This window comes from Cherax quadricarinatus, chromosome 49 (genome assembly GCF_038502225.1).
Source record: "Cherax quadricarinatus isolate ZL_2023a chromosome 49, ASM3850222v1, whole genome shotgun sequence".
Classification (NCBI taxonomy): domain Eukaryota; kingdom Metazoa; phylum Arthropoda; class Malacostraca; order Decapoda; family Parastacidae; genus Cherax; species Cherax quadricarinatus.
This window is the reverse complement of record NC_091340.1, coordinates 22253936-22275090: the sequence shown is the minus strand read 5'-3', so window position 1 is coordinate 22275090 and position 21155 is coordinate 22253936. Positions and strand designations below refer to the sequence as shown.

Genomic DNA, 21155 nt, shown 5'->3' with positions numbered 1-21155 from the left:
GCCCCTGACACTTATTGTATGGTCTCTTAACGTGCTAGTGACACCCCTGCATTTCATTGGGGGGATGGTGCATCGTCTGCCAAGTCTTTTGCTTTCGTAGTGGGTGATTTTCGTGTGCAAGTTCGGTACTAGTCCCTCTAGGATTTTCCAGGTGTATATAATCATGTATCTCTCCCTCCTGCGTTCCAGGGAATACAGGTTTAGGAACCTCAAGCGCTCCCAATAATTGAGGTGTTTTATCTCCGTTATGTGCGCCGTGAAAGTTCTCTGTACATTTTCTAGGTCGGCAATTTCACCTGCCTTGAAAGGTGCTGTTAGTGTGCAGCAATATTCCAGCCTAGATAGAACAAGTGACCTGAAGAGTGTCATCATGGGCTTGGCCTCCCTAGTTTTGAAGGTTCTCATTATCCATCCTGTCATTTTTCTAGCAGATGCGATTGATACAATGTTATGGTCCTTGAAGGTGAGATCCTCCGACATGATCACTCCCAGGTCTTTGACGTTGGTGTTTCGCTCTATTTTGTGGCCAGAATTTGTTTTGTACTCTGATGAAGATTTAATTTCCTCATGTTTACCATATCTGAGTAATTGAAATTTCTCATCGTTGAACTTCATATTGTTTTCTGCAGCCCACTGAAAGATTTGGTTGATGTCTGCCTGGAGCTTTGCAGTGTCTGCAATGGAAGACACTGTCATGCAGATTCGGGTGTCATCTGCAAAGGAAGACACGGTGCTGTGGCTGACATCCTTGTCTATGTCGGATATAAGGATGAGGAACAAGATGGGAGCGAGTACTGTGCCTTGTGGAAAAGAGCTTTTCACCGTAGCTGCCTCGGACTTTACTCTGTTGACGACTACTCTCTGTGTTCTGTTAGTGAGGAAATTATAGATCCATCGACCGACTTTTCCTGTTATTCCTTTAGCACGCATTTTGTGCGCTATTACGCCATGGTCACACTTGTCGAAGGCTTTTGCAAAGTCTGTATATATTACATCTGCATTCTTTTTGTCTTCTAGTGCATTTAGGACCTTGTCGTAGTGGTCCAATAGTTGAGACAGACAGGAGCGACCTGTTCTAAACCCATGTTGCCCTGGGTTGTGTAACTGATGGGTTTCTAGATGCGTGGTGATCTTGCTTCTTAGGACCCTTTCAAAGATTTTTATGATATGGGATGTTAGTGCTATTGGTCTGTAGTTCTTTGCTGTTGCTTTACTGCCCCCTTTGTGGAGTGGGGCTATGTCTGTTGTTTTTAGTAACTGTGGGACGACCCCCGTGTCCATGCTCCCTCTCCATAGGATGGAAAAGGCTCGTGATAGGGGCTTCTTGCAGTTCTTGATGAACACAGAGTTCCATGAGTCTGGCCCTGGGGCAGAGTGCATGGGCATGTCATTTATCGCCTGTTCGAAGTCATTTGGCGTCAGGATAACATCGGATAGGCTTGTGTTAATCAAATTTTGTGGCTCTCTCATAAAAAATTCATTTTGATCTTCGACTCTCAGTCTGGTTAGCGGCTTGCTAAAAACTGAGTCATATTGGGACTTGAGTAGCTCACTCATTTCCTTGTTGTCATCTGTGTAGGACCCATCTTGTTTAAGTAGGGGCCCAATACTGGACGTTGTTCTCGATTTTGATTTGGCATAGGAGAAGAAATACTTTGGGTTTCTTTCGATTTCATTTATGGCTTTTAGTTCTTCCCGCGATTCCTGACTCCTAAAGGATTCTTTTAGCTTAAGTTCGATGCTTGCTAGTTCTCTGACCAGTGTCTCCCTACGCATTTCAGATATATTGACCTCTTTTAGCCGCTCTGTTATTCTTTTCCGTCGCCTGTAAAGGGAGCGCCTGTCTCTTTCTGTTTTACATCTACTCCTCCTTTTTCTTAGAGGAATAAGCCTTGTGCATACATCGAGTGCTACCGAGTTAATCTGTTCTAGGCATAAGTTGGGGTCTGTGTTGCTTAGTATATCTTCCCAGCTTATATCAGTTAGGACTTGGTTTACTTGGTCCCACTTTATGTTTTTGTTATTGAAGTTGAATTTGGTGAATGCTCCCTCGTGACTAATCTCCTTATGTCGGTCTGGGGCTCCGCGCATACATGACTGAACCTCAATTATGTTGTGATCTGAGTATATTGTTTTTGATATGGTGATATTTCTTATCAGATCATCATTGTTAGTGAAGATGAGGTCTAGTGTATTCTCCAGTCTAGTAGGCTCTATTATTTGCTGGTTTAAATTGAATTTTGTGCAGAGATTTAAAAGCTCGCGTGAGTGTGAGTTTTCATCAGAGCTGCCTCCTGGTGTTATTACTGCAACAATATTATTTGCTATATTCCTCCATTTTAGGTGCCTTAAGTTGAAATCCCCCAGGAGCAAGATGTTGGGTGCAGGAGCTGGAAGGTTTTCCAGACAGTGGTCAATTTTTAACAGCTGTTCCTGGAATTGCTGGGATGTTGCATCCGGAGGCTTGTAGACTATCACAATGACTAGGTTTTGGTTCTCGACCTTTACTGCTAAAACTTCCACTACATCATTTGAGGCATTTAGCAGTTCTGTGCAAACAAGTGACTCTGCAATGTACAGGCCAGCCCCCCCCTTTTGCCTGTTCACTCTGTCACATCTGTATAGGTTGTAACCTGGGATCCATATTTCGTTGTCCAAGTGATCCTTTATGTGGGTCTCAGTGAAAGCCACGAACATTGCCTTTGCCTCTGCAAGCAGTCCACGGATGAAAGGTATTTTGTTGTTTGTTGCTGGCTTTAGACCCTGTATATTTGCAAAGAAGAATGTTATCGGACTGGTGGTATTGTTGGTACTGGGGGGGGATTTTTTTTCCGGCATTATGTCCCAGGTGACAAATTTTCAGAGAATTTGGTGGTTTGCGAGTGGAAGGATACGGCCTGTCAAAGTAATTTTCAAGGAAGAATCAGTTCGAACCAGGATTCTGCAAGAGAAAGCAAGACTGAGGGACAAACAGGGGTACCAGAGAGTATACCTCGACCGTGACAGAGGAGGAGGAAAATGATACATCAACGGAGCAAAATTGTCAGTCTCATACAACAGGGCTGTCTGAAAGTGAATCAGCTGCTTTGGCACTTGAGTTGGCAAAAATCAATCTTGAGCAGACTAGGGAACAGAGGGCACTTGCCAAGGAAGAGTTTGATAGGGAAAAAGAAAGAAGGCAGTTTTTGCAAGTTATAAATGACTTAATTTTACAGAAAGCAGTACAGCTTGTTCCCCGCTTCAATGAGGCAGAACCAGAACAATTTTTCAAAACTTTAAAAAATCAGGCTCGAGCCTTGAGGTGGCCGGAACAGCACTGAGCGTCGTTGGTTCACACTGCATTGTTTGGTAAGGCACAGGAATTTACGTCAGTGTTAAATGACACTTATTTTTCCAATTATAAAGTGGTGAAGACCACAGTTTTGGGAGCATATACATGTATCCCAGCTAAGTATAGAAAGTTATTTAAATTAGGCAGATGACAGCTTGGTCAATCCCTGGTTGATTTTGTGTGACAGCAGACCAAAGCTTTTACCAGCTGGTATAAAGCAAGTGGTGTTGCTACCTTCGATGATCTTGTGCAGCTTATTCTGATTGACAACCTGCTGGAGTCTGTGGGACCAGAGGTTAGAGTCTTTCTGCAGGATCGTGACTTAACCACTGCATTGGAGGCAGCCAGGTTGGCTGATACCTTTGAAACTAACCACTCCTTGTCCAAGCGGTCCCATCTCTCTTTTCAACAGCCTGGCATGAGCAGAGATTGTCAACCTTGGAGGATGAAGTGCCAGCCGAAGGGAGAACGTCTACGTCAGCCAACTAAGTCAACTGGTGAGCCACGCTACTCAACTTATGGTCCACCTGGTGAGAGACAAGCCACTCAACATGGTGCAACTCGACAACAGTATCCAGAGAGACACCCGCCAGAGCGACACCAGTTCCTACATCAGCAGGGAATTAAGGGCAAGCCTGTCGTCTGCTTCCTCTGTAATAAAGTAGGTCACATCCATCCCAACTGCCCCTACAAACCTCAACCCATAGGAAAAATCTATAGTGTCCCCAGTAACATGTCCCTGAAATAAGTAAAGAAAGGAATGGCCCCTTATTACTGTCAGAGTCGTATTTCCCTTCAGGAAGACTCAAAAACAACTGAAGTCAGGACCTTTAGAGATACTGGAGCATATTGCTCACTTATAGGAGAGGGAGTACTTCCCCTCTCTGAAAAACTTCATTACAATCCTCCATTTTGCTGGAAGCATTTGGAGGAGCTATATTTTCTGTCCCCTTGCATAGAATTTATATACAGTGCAAATATTACACTGGATACTTGACTGTGGGTGTATCCGAGGGATTCCCTATGAAAGATGCCATTAAAGATTACCCAATTCCCCATGATAGGAAATCTCTTCAACGTTTCCTAGGCATGATAGGGTTTTACAGAAAATTCTGTAAAAAATTTTCAGACATTGTAGCCCCTCTTACCTCTCTTACCAGTCACAAAGTTCCCTTTAATTGGACCCCAGAATGTCAAGATGCTTTTACGAAAGCAAAAAGATTATTGTGTACTGCACCCATTCTTTTGTCTCCAGACTTCTCCAAACCTTTCTCATTACAGGTTGATGCTTATGAGTCTGGGGTTGGGGCAGTACAGTTGCAAAACAGGGATGAGGAGTTGCAGCCTGTAGCCTTCTTCTCACTAAAGTTCCAGCTGCACCAGACGGCTTACTCTACTATTGAAAAAGAAGCCCTTGCGTTGGTACTAGCATTGGAGCACTTCGATGTTTACGTGGGCTAGACTTCGCAGGTAGTCACTGTCTATAGTGACCACGACCCTCTAGTATATCTCTAAGCCATGAAGAACCACAATATGAAGCTCATGAGATGGAGTCTATGACTGCAACCCTATTCTCTCAGAATATCACACATTACCAGAAAAGGAAATAAGTTGGCAGATGCATTATCGAGAATTTATTAGGTTAGGATGTGTTAGGGACCTATGGTAACCGCTTTCAAACTCTTTTTTTTTTTGTCCCCTTGTGTGTGTTTTTTTTTTTTTTAGAGAGGGAGTGCGGGAGTCCATCCTCCCGCACTTTGGACCTACTTTAGCCCGACTGTCTGCTGTCTCACTCTAGTTTAGAGTTTGGCTTTATGTTGCAAATAAAGCTGAGCTCTATCTAAGAGTTGGATGGTTGAGAGGAAAGGCAGTCTCATTATATGGTGCCCTGGTGGCACGGTTCCCAATGGGAGGTGGGAGCCTAATCCTGAGCTCTCTCAGGGTGGGGGTGTGGCATGAACACACCCTCACTGAAAGGCTATCTCCCCCAACCAGTGAACCAGGTGCTAAGGATTGATGATAGGGCCCCATCATTCAATCAGCACCCAGGTTCCAGCCAATGAGAAGATGGCTTTGGCAATTGCAGAGGTGTTGTGGGTACCACACACCTGTCTGCCCTTGTCATTCCCATTATAGAGCTGGTTGAAGCACGGTCTGCTCTCTAGTGGCTTCTATTCTGCCTTGCTTACCGTGGAGTGCACTAATACCTATTGTGGAAAATATTTTAATTTTCCGAAGCTATGGTGCCTAATAGGTGTTTAATTAATGTGTCGATATGGGTCAAACATGTATTTGAAAATAGGATAGAACCAAGATTTCTCTTTGTGCCTGCGCAGATGTGCGGGGGGACAGGTTGACTCAGGGCATGGGAGAGGTGGGAGTGTTTATGAATGTAGTGAGGAGGCTGTGAAAACATGGGACCAGGAAATTGGCATTCACGGCGCCCTGAGGATTAATATAGGCCTCACTTCATAATAGGAAGTGTCGTAACTGTTCCTGGTGAAGAGTGAGGGAACGTGATTTACGGGACCACCGTAATAAAGTGGTAAAATTAGTGAATAATGGGGGGACCGGGGGTGACTGGCGCACGGCCATGGTGTGTGTCCAGGGGACATACCCATGGTTTAATCATCACTCATCGGTCTCAGATCTTAATGGGGTGGCCTCTAATGTGTATAATAATTATGAGACATTAAATTGTCTTGTGAATCGTAATGTAATCAATGATAATAACACTAAGTTAAGAGAATGCGTGAAGTGAAATACGTCGCCTTGCTCCGAGTGAACACGTTGTTCCCATCCCGAGGATAGTGAAGTTTTTATGGAGTCACGACTTCTAAACCGGGACAAACCAACGGATACCTCGCCCTGCTGGAATAAGTACCATGTCGGTGTAGCAGGACATCGAAATGAGATGGTGAATGGAGGAAATAAGGAGCATCAATCACCCACAGTTAAGTTACCTTTTTAGTTATAGCAGACTGATGCTGGCCAGTTAGGTATGTTGTAATTGGATAGGTTATGGGTGATCCAGCTACATCAAGTGACCACCAGAGAATATCTGGTAAGTGGTGAGATTATGTACAAGCGTTTTTCCTTCGGGGTTAAAAATCCGAACGAAATCTTATCTTATCTTGATGGATATATCCATGTGTAACCTACCCCCCCCTCCCTTCATTCAGTTACATTAATATAATCTATACAGTCCATAATTAATTAGTAGCACCGTAGTTGTGGGTGCTATCCAATCTATACTGGTCTCGGATAGATATGGATAAGATTGTGAGGTCGAAGGCCCACCTGCAGTGACCAGGGGTGGTGAAGTTTTCTCACATGTCTACACGGGGTGACTACGGTAAACAATATAGTGTTGTACCCGAATGAGATTACTTGTATGTATATAATGTTGAGGTACGTACAGGTAATCACACTAGAAAATTTTCCATATCTGCTGTTGTACATAGTGTATATAGTGTACATACTTCTGTTCTAAATAGGTGAAGGATAATATTATTCAAAAGTTTTTCTGCTGTGTTTATTTTGCTCCCTTTACACCCAGGATGACAGGCCTTTGGGACTCCTGGGCTGTAACATAAGCCGTGCTGGTGAATTTTACAATAACAATGTTGTGATCCACTTTAAGAAAACCTTAAAGGAACGCGAGGTACAGAGCTCTATGAACAGATTTTTGGTGCGACAGAGGTCCAGTGACTCTCAAGTTCTTCCCAGTGGCATTAAAAGAACAATTGTAAACTCCATCATCTCCCCTCCTCTCGTCTCATCACTACATCTTCAATAAAGGTAAGTGTCATTTATTCTTCATGTAGTACAGTATTTATTGTGCATGTATCCTTCTTTTTCTGTGTAGGAAAATGTATATTTCATGCGAAAAAAAAAAATCATACTTTTGGGTGTCGAATGGATTAATTGGATTTTCATTATTTCTTACGGGGAAAATTAATTCGACTAACGATAAATTTGCTTAAAGATAAGCTCACTGGAACGGATTAATATTGTTGGTTTAGGGTCCACTGTATATATATATATATATATATATATATATATATATATATATATATATATATATATATATATATATATATATATATATATATATATATATATATATATATATATTTATCACACTGGCTGATTCCCACCAAGGCAGGGTGGCCCGAAAAAGAAAAACTTTCACCATCATTCACTCCATCATTGTCTTGCCAGAAGGGTGCTTTACACTACAGTTTTTAAACTGCAACATTAACACCCCTCCTTCAGATATATATATATATATATATATATATATATATATATATATATATATATATATATATATATATATATATATATATATATATATATATATATATATATATACATATATATAAATATATGTGTGTGTGTGTGTGTGTGTGTGTGTGTGTGTGTGTGTGTGTGTATGTTTGTGTGTGTGTACTCACCTAATTGTGGTTGCAGGGGTCGAGACTCAGCTCCTGGCCCCGCCTCTTCACTGATCGCTACTAGGTCCTCTCCCTCTCTGCTTCCTGAGCTTTGTCATACCTCTTCTTAAAAATATGTATGGTTCCTGCCTCCACTACTTCACTTGCTAGGCTATTCCACTTCCTGACGACTCTATGACTGAAGAAATACTTCCTTACGTCCCTGTGACTCGTCTGAGTCTTCAGCTTCCAATTGTGACCCCTTGTTTCTGTGTCCCCTCTCTGGAACATCCTGTCTCTGTCCACCTTGTCTATTCCCCGCAGTATCTTGTATGTCGTTATCATATCTCCGCTGACCCTTCTGTCCTCCAGTGTCGTCAGTCCGGTTTCCCTCAACCTTTCCTCGTACGACATTCCCCTGAGTTCTGGAACTAGCCTTGTTGCAAACCTTTGTACTTTCTCTAACTTCTTGATGTGCTTGACCACGTGTGGGTTCCAGGCTGGTGCTGCATACTCCAGTATGGGCCTAACATACACAGTGTACAGTGTCTTGAACGATTCCTTATTAAGGTATCGAAATGCTATTCTCAGGTTTGCAAGGTGCCCGTATGCTGCAGCAGTTATTTGGTTGATGTGTGCCTCTAGTGACGTGCTCGGTGTTATGGTCACCCCAAGATCTTTCTCCCTGAGTGAGATCTGTAGTCTTTGTCCACCTAGCCTATACTCTGTCTGCGGTCTTCTTTGCCCCTCCCCAATCTTCATGAATTTGCATTTGGCAGGGTTGAATTCGAGAAGACAGTTTCTGGACCACGTGTCCAGCCTGTCCAGGTCTCTTGGCAGTCCTGCCTCATCCTCATCCAATTTAATTCTTCTCATCAGCTTCACATCATCTGCGAATAGGGACACTTCAGAGTCTATTCCTTCCATCATGTCGTTCGCATATATCAAAAATAGCACTGGTCCTAGAACTGACCCCTGTGGAACCCCGCTCGTCACAGGCGCCCACTGTGATACCTCTTCACGTACCATGACTCGTTGTTGCCTCCCTGTCAGGTATTCCCTGATCCATTGCAGTGCTCTCCCTGTTATATGCGCCTGATCCTCCAGCTTCTGCACTAATCTCTTGTGAAGAACTGTGTCAAAGGCCTTCCTGCAGTCTAGGAAAATGCAATCAACCCACCCCTATCTCTCTCGTGTCTTACTTCTATTACCTTTTCATAAAATTCCAGGTTTGTGATACAGGATTTGCCTTCCATGAATCCATGCTGGTTTTCATTTATAATCTTGTTCTGTTCCAGGTGTTCCACCACTCTCCTCCTGATAATCTTCTCCATGACTTTGCATACTATACATGTCAGAGACACAGGTCTGTAGTTTAGTTTCCTTTCTTAAATATGGGGACTACATTTGCCGTCTTCCATATCTCAGGTAGTTGCCCAGTTTCAAGGGATGTGTTGAAGATTGTGGTTATGGGCACGCACAGCATCTCTGCTCCTTCTCTAAGGACCCACGGGGAGATGTCCGGTCCCATCGCCTTTGAGGTATCAAGGTCACTTAGCAGCTTCTGCACCTCCTCCTCGGTTGTTCATATGTCATCCAACACTTGTTGGTATATTCCCTCTTGATGCTCCCTTCTTTGCTGTCTTCCCAGAGCCCTTCTTGTCTCTACTGTAAAAACTTTCTTAAATCTCCTGTTTAGCTCCTCACATACCTCCTGATCATTTCTTGTGAGTTCTCCACCTTCTGTCCTCAGTCTGATCACGTGGTCTTTGACTGTTGTCTTCCTCCTGATGTGGCTATACAACAGTTTCGGGTAAGTCTTGATTTTCGATGCTATGTTATTTTCATACTGTCACTGGGCCTCCCTCCTTACCTGTGCATACTCGTTCCTGGCTCTGCGACTAATCTCCCTAATTTCATGTGTTCTCTGCCTTCTGTACTTTTTCCATTCTCTATTGCACTTTGTTTTTGCTTCCTTACGCCGTCGGGTAAACCAGGGGCTTGTTCTGGTCTTCCCATTGTTTCTGTTGCCCTTGAGAATAAACCTTTCCACTGCCTCCTTGCATTTTGTTGTTACATATTCCATCATTTCATTTACTGGCTTTCCTGCCAGTTCTCTGTCCCACGGAACCTCCTGCAGGAAGTTCCTCAACCCTATGTAGTCCCCTCTTTTATAGTCTGGCTTTTCCCATTCAACTCCTGTTACTCTCTCCACTTGCAACTCTACTATGTATTCAAAGCACAGAACCACGTGGTCAATAGCTCCTAGGGGACTCTCATATGTGATGTCCTCAGTGTCTGAACTTCCTAGGGTGAACACAAGGTCCAATCTTGCTGGTTCGTCCTTCCCTCTCACTCTGGTAGTGTACTTAACATGATGGTGCATGAGGTTTTCCAGCACCACATCCAACATCTTGGCTCTCCATGTTTTGGAACCCCCATGTGGCTCCAGGTTTTCCCAGTCAATCTCCCTGTGGTTGAAATCATCCATAACCAGCAACTTTGCTCTGCTCGAGTGAGCTCTTCTTGCCACCTCAGCAAGTGTCCACCATTGCTCTGTTGCTCTCTTCACATTCCTCTCTTGGCCTCCTGCAGTTCTGTGGTGGATTATACATCACTGCAATGACCATCTTGTGCTCCCTAGACTGAAGTGTACCTACTATGTAGTCCCTTTCCCCTGTCTCGTCTATGCCTCCCATTTTCTCGAATTTCCATCGGTTTTTTACGAGCAGAGCAACCCCTCCTCCCCCTCTGCCCCTTCTATCTTTCCTCATGATCTGATATCCTGGTGGGAAGATTGCATCTGTTATTGTCTCTGTGAGTTTTGTTTCTGTAACTGCTATGATGTCTGGGGACTTCTCATTGATTCTTTCTTGCCATTCCTCATGTTTATTAGTTAATCCATCCGCATTTGTGTACCAAACCTTCAACTTCTGTTCTAATACTGTAACTGTGGTCCTGGGGGAATACTGGGGTTGGGAGAGCAGGAGCCCTGGTGGGGGCCTGTGGGGGGTTGCAGTGGAAGTGGAGGAAGAGCTCCCATAGGGGGTTGCTGTAGGGGTAGGGTTCGTGGTGCAGCGGGTGGGAACAGAGGGATCGGTGTGTGATTGTTGGTTTAGAATGTTCAGTTGCCTTGGGGGTGTCGTGGTTGGAGTCCTTCTGCAGGTGTTTCTGGGGGGTGTGCTTGCCCTTCCACCTGTGCCTGGGTTATTCTGCTCGTCTTTGTCATTTCCTCCCATTCCTCCTTTCGCTTTTGCACTCGCTTTCAGTATCATCCTTTCCTCCTGTGTTCTGTCTCAATCGAGGTACACACTCTTGAACTCCTGTTTGCCTCTCAGCCATGCTTTCTCCTGCAGGATCATGGTTCGAGTTGATTCTGCCTTGAAAATTACTTTGAGGTGCCGTTTCCTTCTCCTTGCGAACCACCAGATTCTCCGAAAATTTGCCACCTGGGTCATGTCTCCCTCGCCTATCACCTTCATGATACCTTCAATCACTTTTTCTCCTCCTGTTTTCTTTCATCATAGGTTTCCCCTTCAGCTTCGTCTAGCCCATAGACAAAAACTGATCTCTCCCTTTCCACCTCCCACTGTGGCTCACATTGCATCCTCTGAGGTGTTTTAGTTCCTTCCCGTGGAGTGTTCCTACCTTCAATCCCTTCCCTAGCTGTAACCCCTATGCTCATTGGTTTGTCCTTCCTGCTCACATGCTCGTGGCCCCCACAAGTGTCTGGTAAAGTCCCGGCATATGTCCTAGTTTCTTCAATGTCTTCCAACCTCTCATACCGTCCTAGTGTGCTCCCTGTCTTTGTTTTGGCCCCTGTGTGTGTGTGTGTGTGTGTGTGTGTGTGTGTGTACTCACCTATTTGTACTCACCTATTTGTGGTTGCAGGGGTCGAGTCCTAGCTCCTGGCCCCGCCTCTTCACCGGTTGCTACTAAGCCCTCTCTCTCCCCGCTCCATGAGCTTTATCAAACCTCGTCTTAAAACTGTGTATGGTTCCTGCCTCCACTACGTCATTTTCTAGGCTATTCCACTGCCTTACAACTCTATGACTGAAGAAATACTTCCTACTATCTCTCTGACTCATTTGTGTCTTCAACTTCCAATTGTGGCCTCTTGTTTCTGTGTCCCCTCCCTGGAACATCCTGTCCTTGTCCACCTTGTCTATTCCACGCAGTATTTTATATGTCGTTATCATGTCTCCCCTGACCCTCCTGTCCTCCAGTGTCGTCAGGCCGATTTCCCTTAATCTATCTTCATAGGACATTCCCCTTAGCTCTGGAACTAACCTTGTTGCAAACCTTTGTACTTTCTCTAGTTTCTTGACGTGCTTTATCAAGTGCGGGTTCCAAACAGGTGCTGCATACTCCAGTATGGGCCTGACATACACGGTGTACAGTGTCTTGAATGATTCCTTACTAAGGTATCGGAATGCTGTTCTCAGGTTTGCCAGGCGCCCATATGCTGCAGCAGTTATCTGATTGATGTGTGCTTCCGGAGACATGCTCGGTGTTATACTCACCCCAAGATCTTTCTCCTTGAGTGAGGTTTGCAGTCTTTGGCCACCTAGCCTATACTCTGTCTGTGGTCTTCTGTGCCCTTCCCCTATCTTCATGACTTTGCATTTGGCAGGATTAAATTCGAGAAGCCATTTGCTGGACCAGGTGTCCAGTCTGTCCATGTCTCTTTGAAGTCCTGCCTGGTCCTCATCAGATTTAATTCTCCTCATTAACTTCACATCATCTGCAAACAGGGACACTTCTGAGTCTAACCCTTCCGTCATGTCGTTCACATATACCAAAAATAGCACTGGTCCTAGGACCGACCCCTGTGGGACCCCGCTCGTCACAGGTGCCCACTGTGATACATCATTACGTACCATGACTCGTTGTTGCCTCTCTGTCAGGTATTCTCTGATCCATTGCAGTGCCCTTCCTGTTATATGCGCCTGATGCTCTAGCTTCTGCACTAATCTCTTGTGAGGAACTGTGTCAAAGGCCTTCTTGCAGTCCAAGAAGATGCAATCAACCCACCCCTCTCTCTCTTGTCTTACTTCTGTTATTTTATCATAAAACTCCAGAAGGTTTGTGACACAGGATTTGCCTTCCGTGAATCCGTGCTGGTTGGCATTTATACTCCTGTTCCCTTCCAGGTGCTCCACCACTCTCCTCCTGATAATCTTCTCCATAATTTTGCATACTATACACGTCAATGACACAGGTCTATAGTTTAGTGCCTCTTTTCTGTCTCCTTTTTTGAAAATGGGAACTACATTTGCCGTCTTCCATACCTCAGGTAGTTGCCCAGTTTCCAGGGATGTGTTGAAGATTGTGGTAAGTGGTACGTACAACATATCTGCTCCCTCTCTAAGGACCCACGGAGAGATGTTGTCCGGTCTCATTGCCTTTGAGGTATCGATGTCCCTTAGCAGTTTCTTCACCACCTCCTCATCTGTATGTATGTCGTCCAACACTTGTTGGTGTATTCCTTGTTGGTGTCCCCATCTGGTCTGTCCCCCCAGAGTCCTTCCTGTCTCTACTGTAAATACTTCCTTAAATCTCGTGTTGAGCTCCTCACATACCTCTTGATCGTTTCTTGTGAGTTCTCCACCTTCTTTCCTCAGCCTTATCACCTGGTCCTTGACTGTTGTCTTCCTCCTAATGTGGCTATACAGCAGTTTCGGGTCAGATTTGACTTTCGATGCTATGTCGTTTTCATACTGTCGCTGGGCCTCCCTCCTTATCTGCGCATACTCGTTTCTGGCTCTTCTACTAATCTCCTTGTTTTCCTGGGTCCTATGCCTCCTGTACCTTTTCCATTCTCTGTTGCACTTAGTTTTTGCCTCCCTACACCTTTGGGTAAACCAAGGACTCGTTTTGGTCTTCCTATTATTTCTGTTTCCCTTGGGAACAAAACTTTCCTCTGCCTCCTTGCACTTTGTTGCCACATATTCCATCATCTCGTTTACTGATTTTCCTACCATTTCTCTCTCCCACTGAACCTCCTGCAGGAAGTTTCTCATACCTGTGTAGTCCCCCCTTTTATAGTTTGGCCTGTCCCCTTCAGTTCCTGTTACCTTCTCCACTTGTAACTCTACTATATAGTCAAAACTCAGAACCACATGATCGCTAGCTCCAAGGGGCCTCTCGTAAGTGATGTCCTCAATGTCTGAACTGCTCAGGGTGAACACAAGATCCAGTCTTGCTGGCTCATCCTCCCCTCTCTCTCTGGTTGTGTCCCTGACATGTTGATGCATGAGGTTTTCAAGTACCACATCCATCATCTTGGCTCTCCATGTTTCGGGACCCCCATGTGGCTCCAGGTTTTCCCAGTCGATCTCCCTGTGGTTGAAATCGCCCATTACCAGTAACTTTGCTCTGCTCGAGTGAGCTCTTCTTGCCACCTCAGCCAGTGTGTCCACCATCACCCTGTTGTTTTCTTTGTACTCCTCTCTTGGCCTCCTGCAGTTCTGTGGTGGGTTATGCATCACTCCAATGACTACTTTATGTTCTCCGGACTGAATTGTACCTACAATGTAGTCTCTTTCTCCAATCATGTCCATGCCTTCCATTTCCTCAAATCCCCATTGGTGTTTTATGAGCAGTGCAAACCCTCCTCCCCCTCTACCCCTTCTATCTTTCCTCAGGATCTGATATCCTGTTGGGAAGATTGTGTCTGTTATTGTCTCAGCGAGTTTTGTTTCTGTGACTGCTATGATGTCTGGGGATTTTTCACTGATTCTTTCATTCCACTCCTCATGTTTATTCGTTATTCCATCTGCGTTTGTGTACCAAACCTTCAGTTTCTTTTCTATCATTGTGGTCATGCAAGAATATTGGGGTTGGGGGAGCGAGAGCCTTGGTGGGGGCCTATATGGGGCTGTGGTGTAGGTGGGGTTTGTGTTGATGGGGGTGGGGTCAGAATGCCCATAAGGGACAGCTGTTGGGGTGAGGTTTGTGATATGGGGGTTGGTGGCAGAGGGAACAGTGAGTGGGTTGTAGTATAGGTTGCTCAGTTGCGTTGGGAATGTCGCGGGTGGAGTCTTTTGGTGGGAGATTCTGTGGGGTGTGTTTGCCCTTCCTCCTGTGTCTGTGTCCTGCTCATTTTCACTGCTTCTCGTTCCTCCTTGCGTCTCTGTACCCTCTCTTTCAGTGTAGTCCTTTCTTCTTGTGTTCTGTCGCGGTCGAGGTATACTCTCTGGTACCCCTCTTTGTCCCTCAGTGTGTGTGTGTGTGTGTGTGTGTGTGTGTGTGTGTGTGTGTGTGTGTGTGTGTGTGTATGTACTCACCTAATTGTGGTTGCAGGGGGTCGAGACTCAGCTCCTGAATGCTATTAGGTCCTCTCTCTCCCTTCTCAGTGAGCTTTATCGTCTTACAGCTATGTATGGCTCCTACCTCCACTATGTGTGTGTGTACTCACCTAGTTGTACTCGCCTAGTTGTGGTTGCAAGGGTCGAGTCATAGCTCCTGACCCCGCCTCTTTACTGGCCGCTACTGCGTCACTCTCCCTGCAGCATGAGCTTTATCATACCTCTGCTTAAAGCTATGTATGGATCCTGCCTCCACTGCATCGCTTCCCAAACTATTCCACTTCCTGACTACTCTGTGACTGAAGAAATACTTCCTAACATCCCTGTGATTCATCTATGTCTTCAACTTCCAACTGTGTCCCCTTGTTGCTGTGTCCCATCTCTGGAACATCCTGCCTCTGTCCACCTTGTAACTTCCTCTCAGTATTTTATATTTTATTATAATGTCTTCCTTATCTCTCCTGTCCTCCAGTGTCGTCAGGTCCATTTCCCTTAACCTCTCCTCGTAGGACATACCCCTTTGCTCTGGGACTAGTATTGTTGCAAACCTTTACACTTTCTCTAGTTTCTTTATGTGCTTGGCTAGATGTGGGCTCCAAACTGGTGCCGCATACTCTAATATGGGCCTAACGTACTGAGAGGAATCGACAAGGTGGACAGAGACAGGATGTTCCAGAGAAGGGACACAACAACAAAGGGTCACAGTAGGAAGGTGAAGAATCAGATGAACCACAGGGATGTTAGGAAGTATTTCTTCAGTTACAGAGTTGTCAGGAAGTGGAATAGTCTGGGAAGTGATGTAGTGGAGGCAGGATCTATACAGAGCTTTAAGAAGAAGTATGATAAAACTCATGGAGCGGAAAGAGTGACCCAGTAGCGGCCGATGAAGAGGCGGGGCCAGGAGCTGTGAATCGATCCTTGCAACCACAACTAGGCGAGTACCTCTCGGTGTGCAGACACTGAGAAGTGTGAATCTCTGTGTTCAGTGTAAGACAGTGACAGTACTAGACAGTAGGTACTTCCCTGTGTTCAGTGTAAGACAGTGACAGTACTAGACAGTAGGTACGTCCCTTTTGTTCAATGTAAGACAGTGACAGTACTAGACAGTAGGTACTTCCCTGTGTTCAGTGTAAGACAGTGACAGTACTAGACAGTAGGTACTTCCCTGTGTTCAGTGTAAGACAGTGTCAGTACTAGACAGTAGGTACGTCTCTTTTGTTCAATGTAAGACAGTGTCAGTACTAGACAGTAGGTACTTTTCCTTTGTTCAGTGTAAGATAATGTCAGTACTTGACAGTAGGTACTTTCCTTTGTTCAGTGTAAGATAATGTCAGTACTTGACAGTAGGTACTTTCCTTTGTACAGTGTAAGACAGTGACAGTACTAGACAGTAGGTGCTTCACTTTGTTCAGTGTAAGACAGTGTCAGTACTAGACAGTAGGTACTTCCCTTTGTTCAGTGTAAGACAATGTCAGTACTAGACAGTAGGTACTTCCCTTTGTTCAGTGTAAGACAATGTCAGTACTAGACAGTAGGTACTTCCCTTTGTTCAGTGTAAGACAGTGTCAGTACTAGACAGTAGGTACTTCCCTTTGTTCAGTGAAAGACAATGTCAGTACTAGACAGTAGGTACTTCCCTTTGTTCAGTGTAAGACAGTGTCAGTACTAGACAGTAGGTACTTCCCTTTGTTCAGTGTAAGACAATGTCAGTACTAGACAGTAGGTACTTCCCTTTGTTCAGTGTAGGACAATGTCAGTACTAGACAGTAGGTACTTCACTTTGTTCAGTGTAAGACAGTGTCAGTACTAGACAGTAGGTACTTCCTTGTTCTGTGTAAGACAGTGTCAGTACTAGACAGTAGGTACTTCCTTGTTCTGTGTAAGACAGTGTCAGTACTAAACAGTATGCACTTCATTGTTCTGTGTAAGACATCGTAAGTACTAGACAGTAGGTACTTCCTTGCTCACTGTAAGACAGTGTCAGCACCAGAGAGGAGGTACTTCCTTGCTCAGTATAAGACAGTGTCAGTACTAGACAGTAGGTACTTCCCCTTGTTCAGTGTAAGACAGTGTCAGTACTAGAAATTAGGTACTTCCTTGTTCAGTATAAGACAGTGTCAGTACTAGGCAGTAGGTACATCATTGTTCAGTGTGTGACAGTGTCAGTACTAGACAGTTAGTACTTCCCCTTGTTTAGTATAAGACAGCGCCGGTACTAGACAGTAGGTACTTCCTTGTTCAGTATAAGACAGTGTCAGTACTAGACAGTAGGTACATCATTGTTCAGTGTGTGACAGTGTCAGTACTAGACAGTAGGTACTTCCCCTTGTTCAGTGTAAGACAGTGTTAGTACTAGACATTAGGTACTTCCTTGTTCAGTATAAGACAGTGTCAGTACTAGACAGTAGGTACATCATTGTTCAGTGTGTGACAGTGTCAGTACTAGACAGTTAGTACTTCCCCTTGTTTAGTATAAGACAGCGCCGGTACTAGACAGTAGGAATTTCACCTTGTTCATTGTATGACAGTGTCGGTACTAGAGAGTAGGTACTTCCTTATTCAGTGTGACAGCGTCAGTACTAGACAGTAGATACTTCACACATTGTGCTATGTGTGACAGTGTCGGTACTAGACAGTAGGCACTTCCCTGTTCAGTGCAAGACAGTGTCAGTAATAGACAGTAGTTACTTAACCCTGTTCAGTGTGAGAGTGTGAGTACTAGATAGTAGGTACTTTCTTTTTCAGTGTGTGGCAGTGTCAGTACTAGACAGTAGGTACTTCACTTTTAAGTGTGTGAGTGTCAGTACTAGTAAGTAGGTACTTCCCTGTTCAGTGTGTGACAATGTCAGTACTAAACAGAAGGAGCTTCACCCTATTCAGTGTAAGACAGTGTCAGTACTACACAGTGGGTACTTTCCCTAGTTCAGTGTGAGACGGTGTCAGTACTACACAGTGGGTACTTTCCCTAGTTCAGTGTGAGACGGTGTCAGTACTACACAGTGGGTACTTTCCCTAGTTCAGTGTGAGACGGTGTCAGTACTACACAGTGGGTACTTTCCCTAGTTCAGTGTGAGACGGTGTCAGTACTACACAGTGGGTGCTTTCCCTAGTTCAGTGTAAGACAGTGTCAGTACTAGACAGTGGGTACTTTCCCTAGTTCAGTGTGAGACAGTGTCAGTACTAGACAGTGGGTACTTTCCCTAGTTCAGTGTGAGACGGTGTCAGTACTACACAGTGGGTACTTTCCCTAGTTCAGTGTGAGACGGTGTCAGTACTACACAGTGGGTACTTTCCCTAGTTCAGTGTGAGACGGTGTCAGTACTACACAGTGGGTACTTTCCCTAGTTCAGTGTAAGACAGTGTCAGTACTAGACAGTGGGTACTTTCCCTAGTTCAGTGTGAGACAGTGTCAGTACTAGACAGTGGGTACTTTCCCTAGTTCAGTGTAAGACAGTGTCAGTACTAGACAGTGGGTACTTTCCCTAGTTCAGTGTGAGACGGTGTCAGTACTAGACAGTGGGTACTTTCCCTAGTTCAGTGTAAGACTGTGTCAGTACTAGACAGTGGGTACTTTCCCTAGTTCAGTGTGAGACGGTGTCAGTACTAGACAGTGGGTACTTTCCCTAGTTCAGTGTGAGACGGTGTCAGTACTACACAGTGGGTACTTTCCCTAGTTCAGTGTAAGACGGTGTCAGTACTAGACAATGGGTACTTTCCCTAGTTCAGTGTGAGACGGTGTCAGTACTAGACAGTGGGTACTTTCCCTAGTTCAGTGTGAGACAGTGTCAGTACTAGACAGTGGGTACCTTCCCTAGTTCAGTGTGAGACAGTGTCAGTACTAGACAGTGGGTACTTTCCCTAGTTCAGTGTAAGACGGTGTCAGTACTAGACAGTAGGCACTTCACCTGGTTCAGTGTTTGTGAGACAGTGTCAGTACTAGACAGTTGGTACTTCACCTGGTTCAGTAGGCACCCAGGGCCACTCCTCTCCCTCCCTGATGATCCATGGCACCTAGCGAGGCACCTAGGCCTCACTGGCTGGCACTAGGTACTGTTCATCAGGGGCGATCACCAGGTCCAGCACTCAGGCGCCGCCCTGGGAACCTAGTGCCACCTAGTCTTCCTTACTGTGCCATTACAGCACCTTCCTGGGTGGCACACCTGGCACTGCTAGGGACAGTAGGTCCCCTAGGGTGTAATTCAGGGTGAAGAGGGTAGTTAGCTACAAGGGTCCCAGGGTAGAGGGCCAGGCCTGGATGTTAGGTGACAGTGTACTGAGAGTGCCAGTCTCTCCCTCCTTCCAGCTTGGCACTGTGGCACTTGTACGCATGTGCTGCAACCTAGGTGTTATATTCCTACTCCTGAGTGTGTTATTCCTACTCCCTGTGTCAGATTCTTACCCCACTGTATATGTGTGTGTGTACTCACCTATTTGTACTCACCTATTTGTGGTTGCAGGGGTCGAGTCTTAGCTCCTGGCCCCGCCTCTTCACCGGTTGCTACTGGGCCCTCTCTCTCCCCGCTCCATGAGCTTTATCAAACCTCGTCTTAAAACTGTGTATGGTTCCTGCCTCCACTACGTCATTTTCTAGGCTATTCCACTGCCTTACAACTCTATGACTGAAGAAATACTTCCTACTATCTCTCTGACTCATTTGTGTCTTCAACTTCCAATTGTGGCCTCTTGTTTCTGTGTCCCCTCCCTGGAACATCCTGTCTTTGTCCACCTTGTCTATCCCACGCAGTATTTTATATGTCGTTATCATGTCTCCCCTGACCCTCCTGTCCTCCAGTGTCGTCAGGCCGATTTCCCTTAATCTTTCTTCATAGGACATTCCCCTTAGCTCTGGAACTAACCTTGTCGCAAACCTTTGTACTTTCTCTAGTTTCTTGACGTGCTTTATCAAGTGCGGGTTCCAAACAGGTGCTGCATACTCCAGTATGGGCCTGACATACACGGTGTACAGTGTCTTGAATGATTCCTTACTAAGGTATCGGAATGCTGTTCTCAGGTTTGCCAGGCGCCCATATGCTGCAGCAGTTATCTGATTGATGTGTGCTTCGGGAGACATGCTCGGTGTTATACTCACCCCAAGATCTTTCTCCTTGAGTGAGGTTTGCAGTCTTTGGCCACCTAGCCTATACTCTGTCTGTGGTCTTCTGTGCCCTTCCCCTATCTTCATGACTTTGCATTTGGCAGTGTGTGTGTGTGTGTGTGTGTGTGTGTGTGTGTGTGTGTGTGTGCGTGGATGTGTGTGTGTGTGTTTACCTGGAGTTTACCTGGAGAGAGTTCCGGGGGTCAACGCCCCCGCGGCCCGGTCTGAGACCAGGCCTCCTGGTGGATCAGAGCCTGATCAACCAGGCTGTTGCTGCTGGCTGCACGCAAACCAACATACGAGCCACAGCCCGGCTGATCCGGAACTGACTTTAGGTGCTTGTCCAGTGCCAGCTTGAAGACTGCCAGGGGTCTGTTGGTAATCCCCCTTATGTGTGCTGGGAGGCAGTTGAACAGTCTCGGGCCCCTGACACTTATTGTATGGTCTCTTAACGTGCTAGTGACACCCCTGCTTTTCATTGGGGGGATGGTGCATCGTCTGCCAAGTCTTTTGCTTTCGTAGTGGGTGATTTTCGTGTGCAAGTTCGGTACTAGTCCCTCTAGGATTTTCCAGGTGTATATAATCATGTATCTCTCCCTCCTGCGTTCCAGGGAATACAGGTTTAGGAACCTCAAGCGCTCCCAATAATTGAGGTGTTTTATCTCCGTTATGCGCGCCGTGAAAGTTCTCTGTACATTTTCTAGGTCGGCAATTTCACCTGCCTTGAAAGGTGCTGTTAGTGTGCAGCAATATTCCAGCCTAGATAGAACAAGTGACCTGAAGAGTGTCATCATGGGCTTGGCCTCCCTAGTTTTGAAGGTTCTCATTATCCATCCTGTCATTTTTCTAGCAGATGCGATTGATACAATGTTATGGTCCTTGAAGGTGAGATCCTCCGACATGATCACTCCCAGGTCTTTGACGTTGGTGTTTCGCTCTATTTTGTGGCCAGAATTTGTTTTGTACTCTGATGAAGATTT

At 45.4% G+C, this 21155-nt stretch overlaps 1 protein-coding gene across 2 annotated transcripts in view; it reads right to left on the bottom strand.

The window, feature by feature from the left end:
• LOC128697104 (uncharacterized) overlaps window positions 1–19398 on the bottom strand; it is a 242533-nt gene extending 223135 nt beyond the window's left edge. For both annotated transcript variants that reach the window (XM_070095251.1, XM_070095252.1), the window contains exon 1: window positions 19037–19398. The gene's annotated coding sequence lies outside the window, so the exon portion shown is untranslated. The remainder of the gene's footprint in view (window positions 1–19036) is intronic.
• Window positions 19399–21155: the final 1757 nt, after the last annotated feature.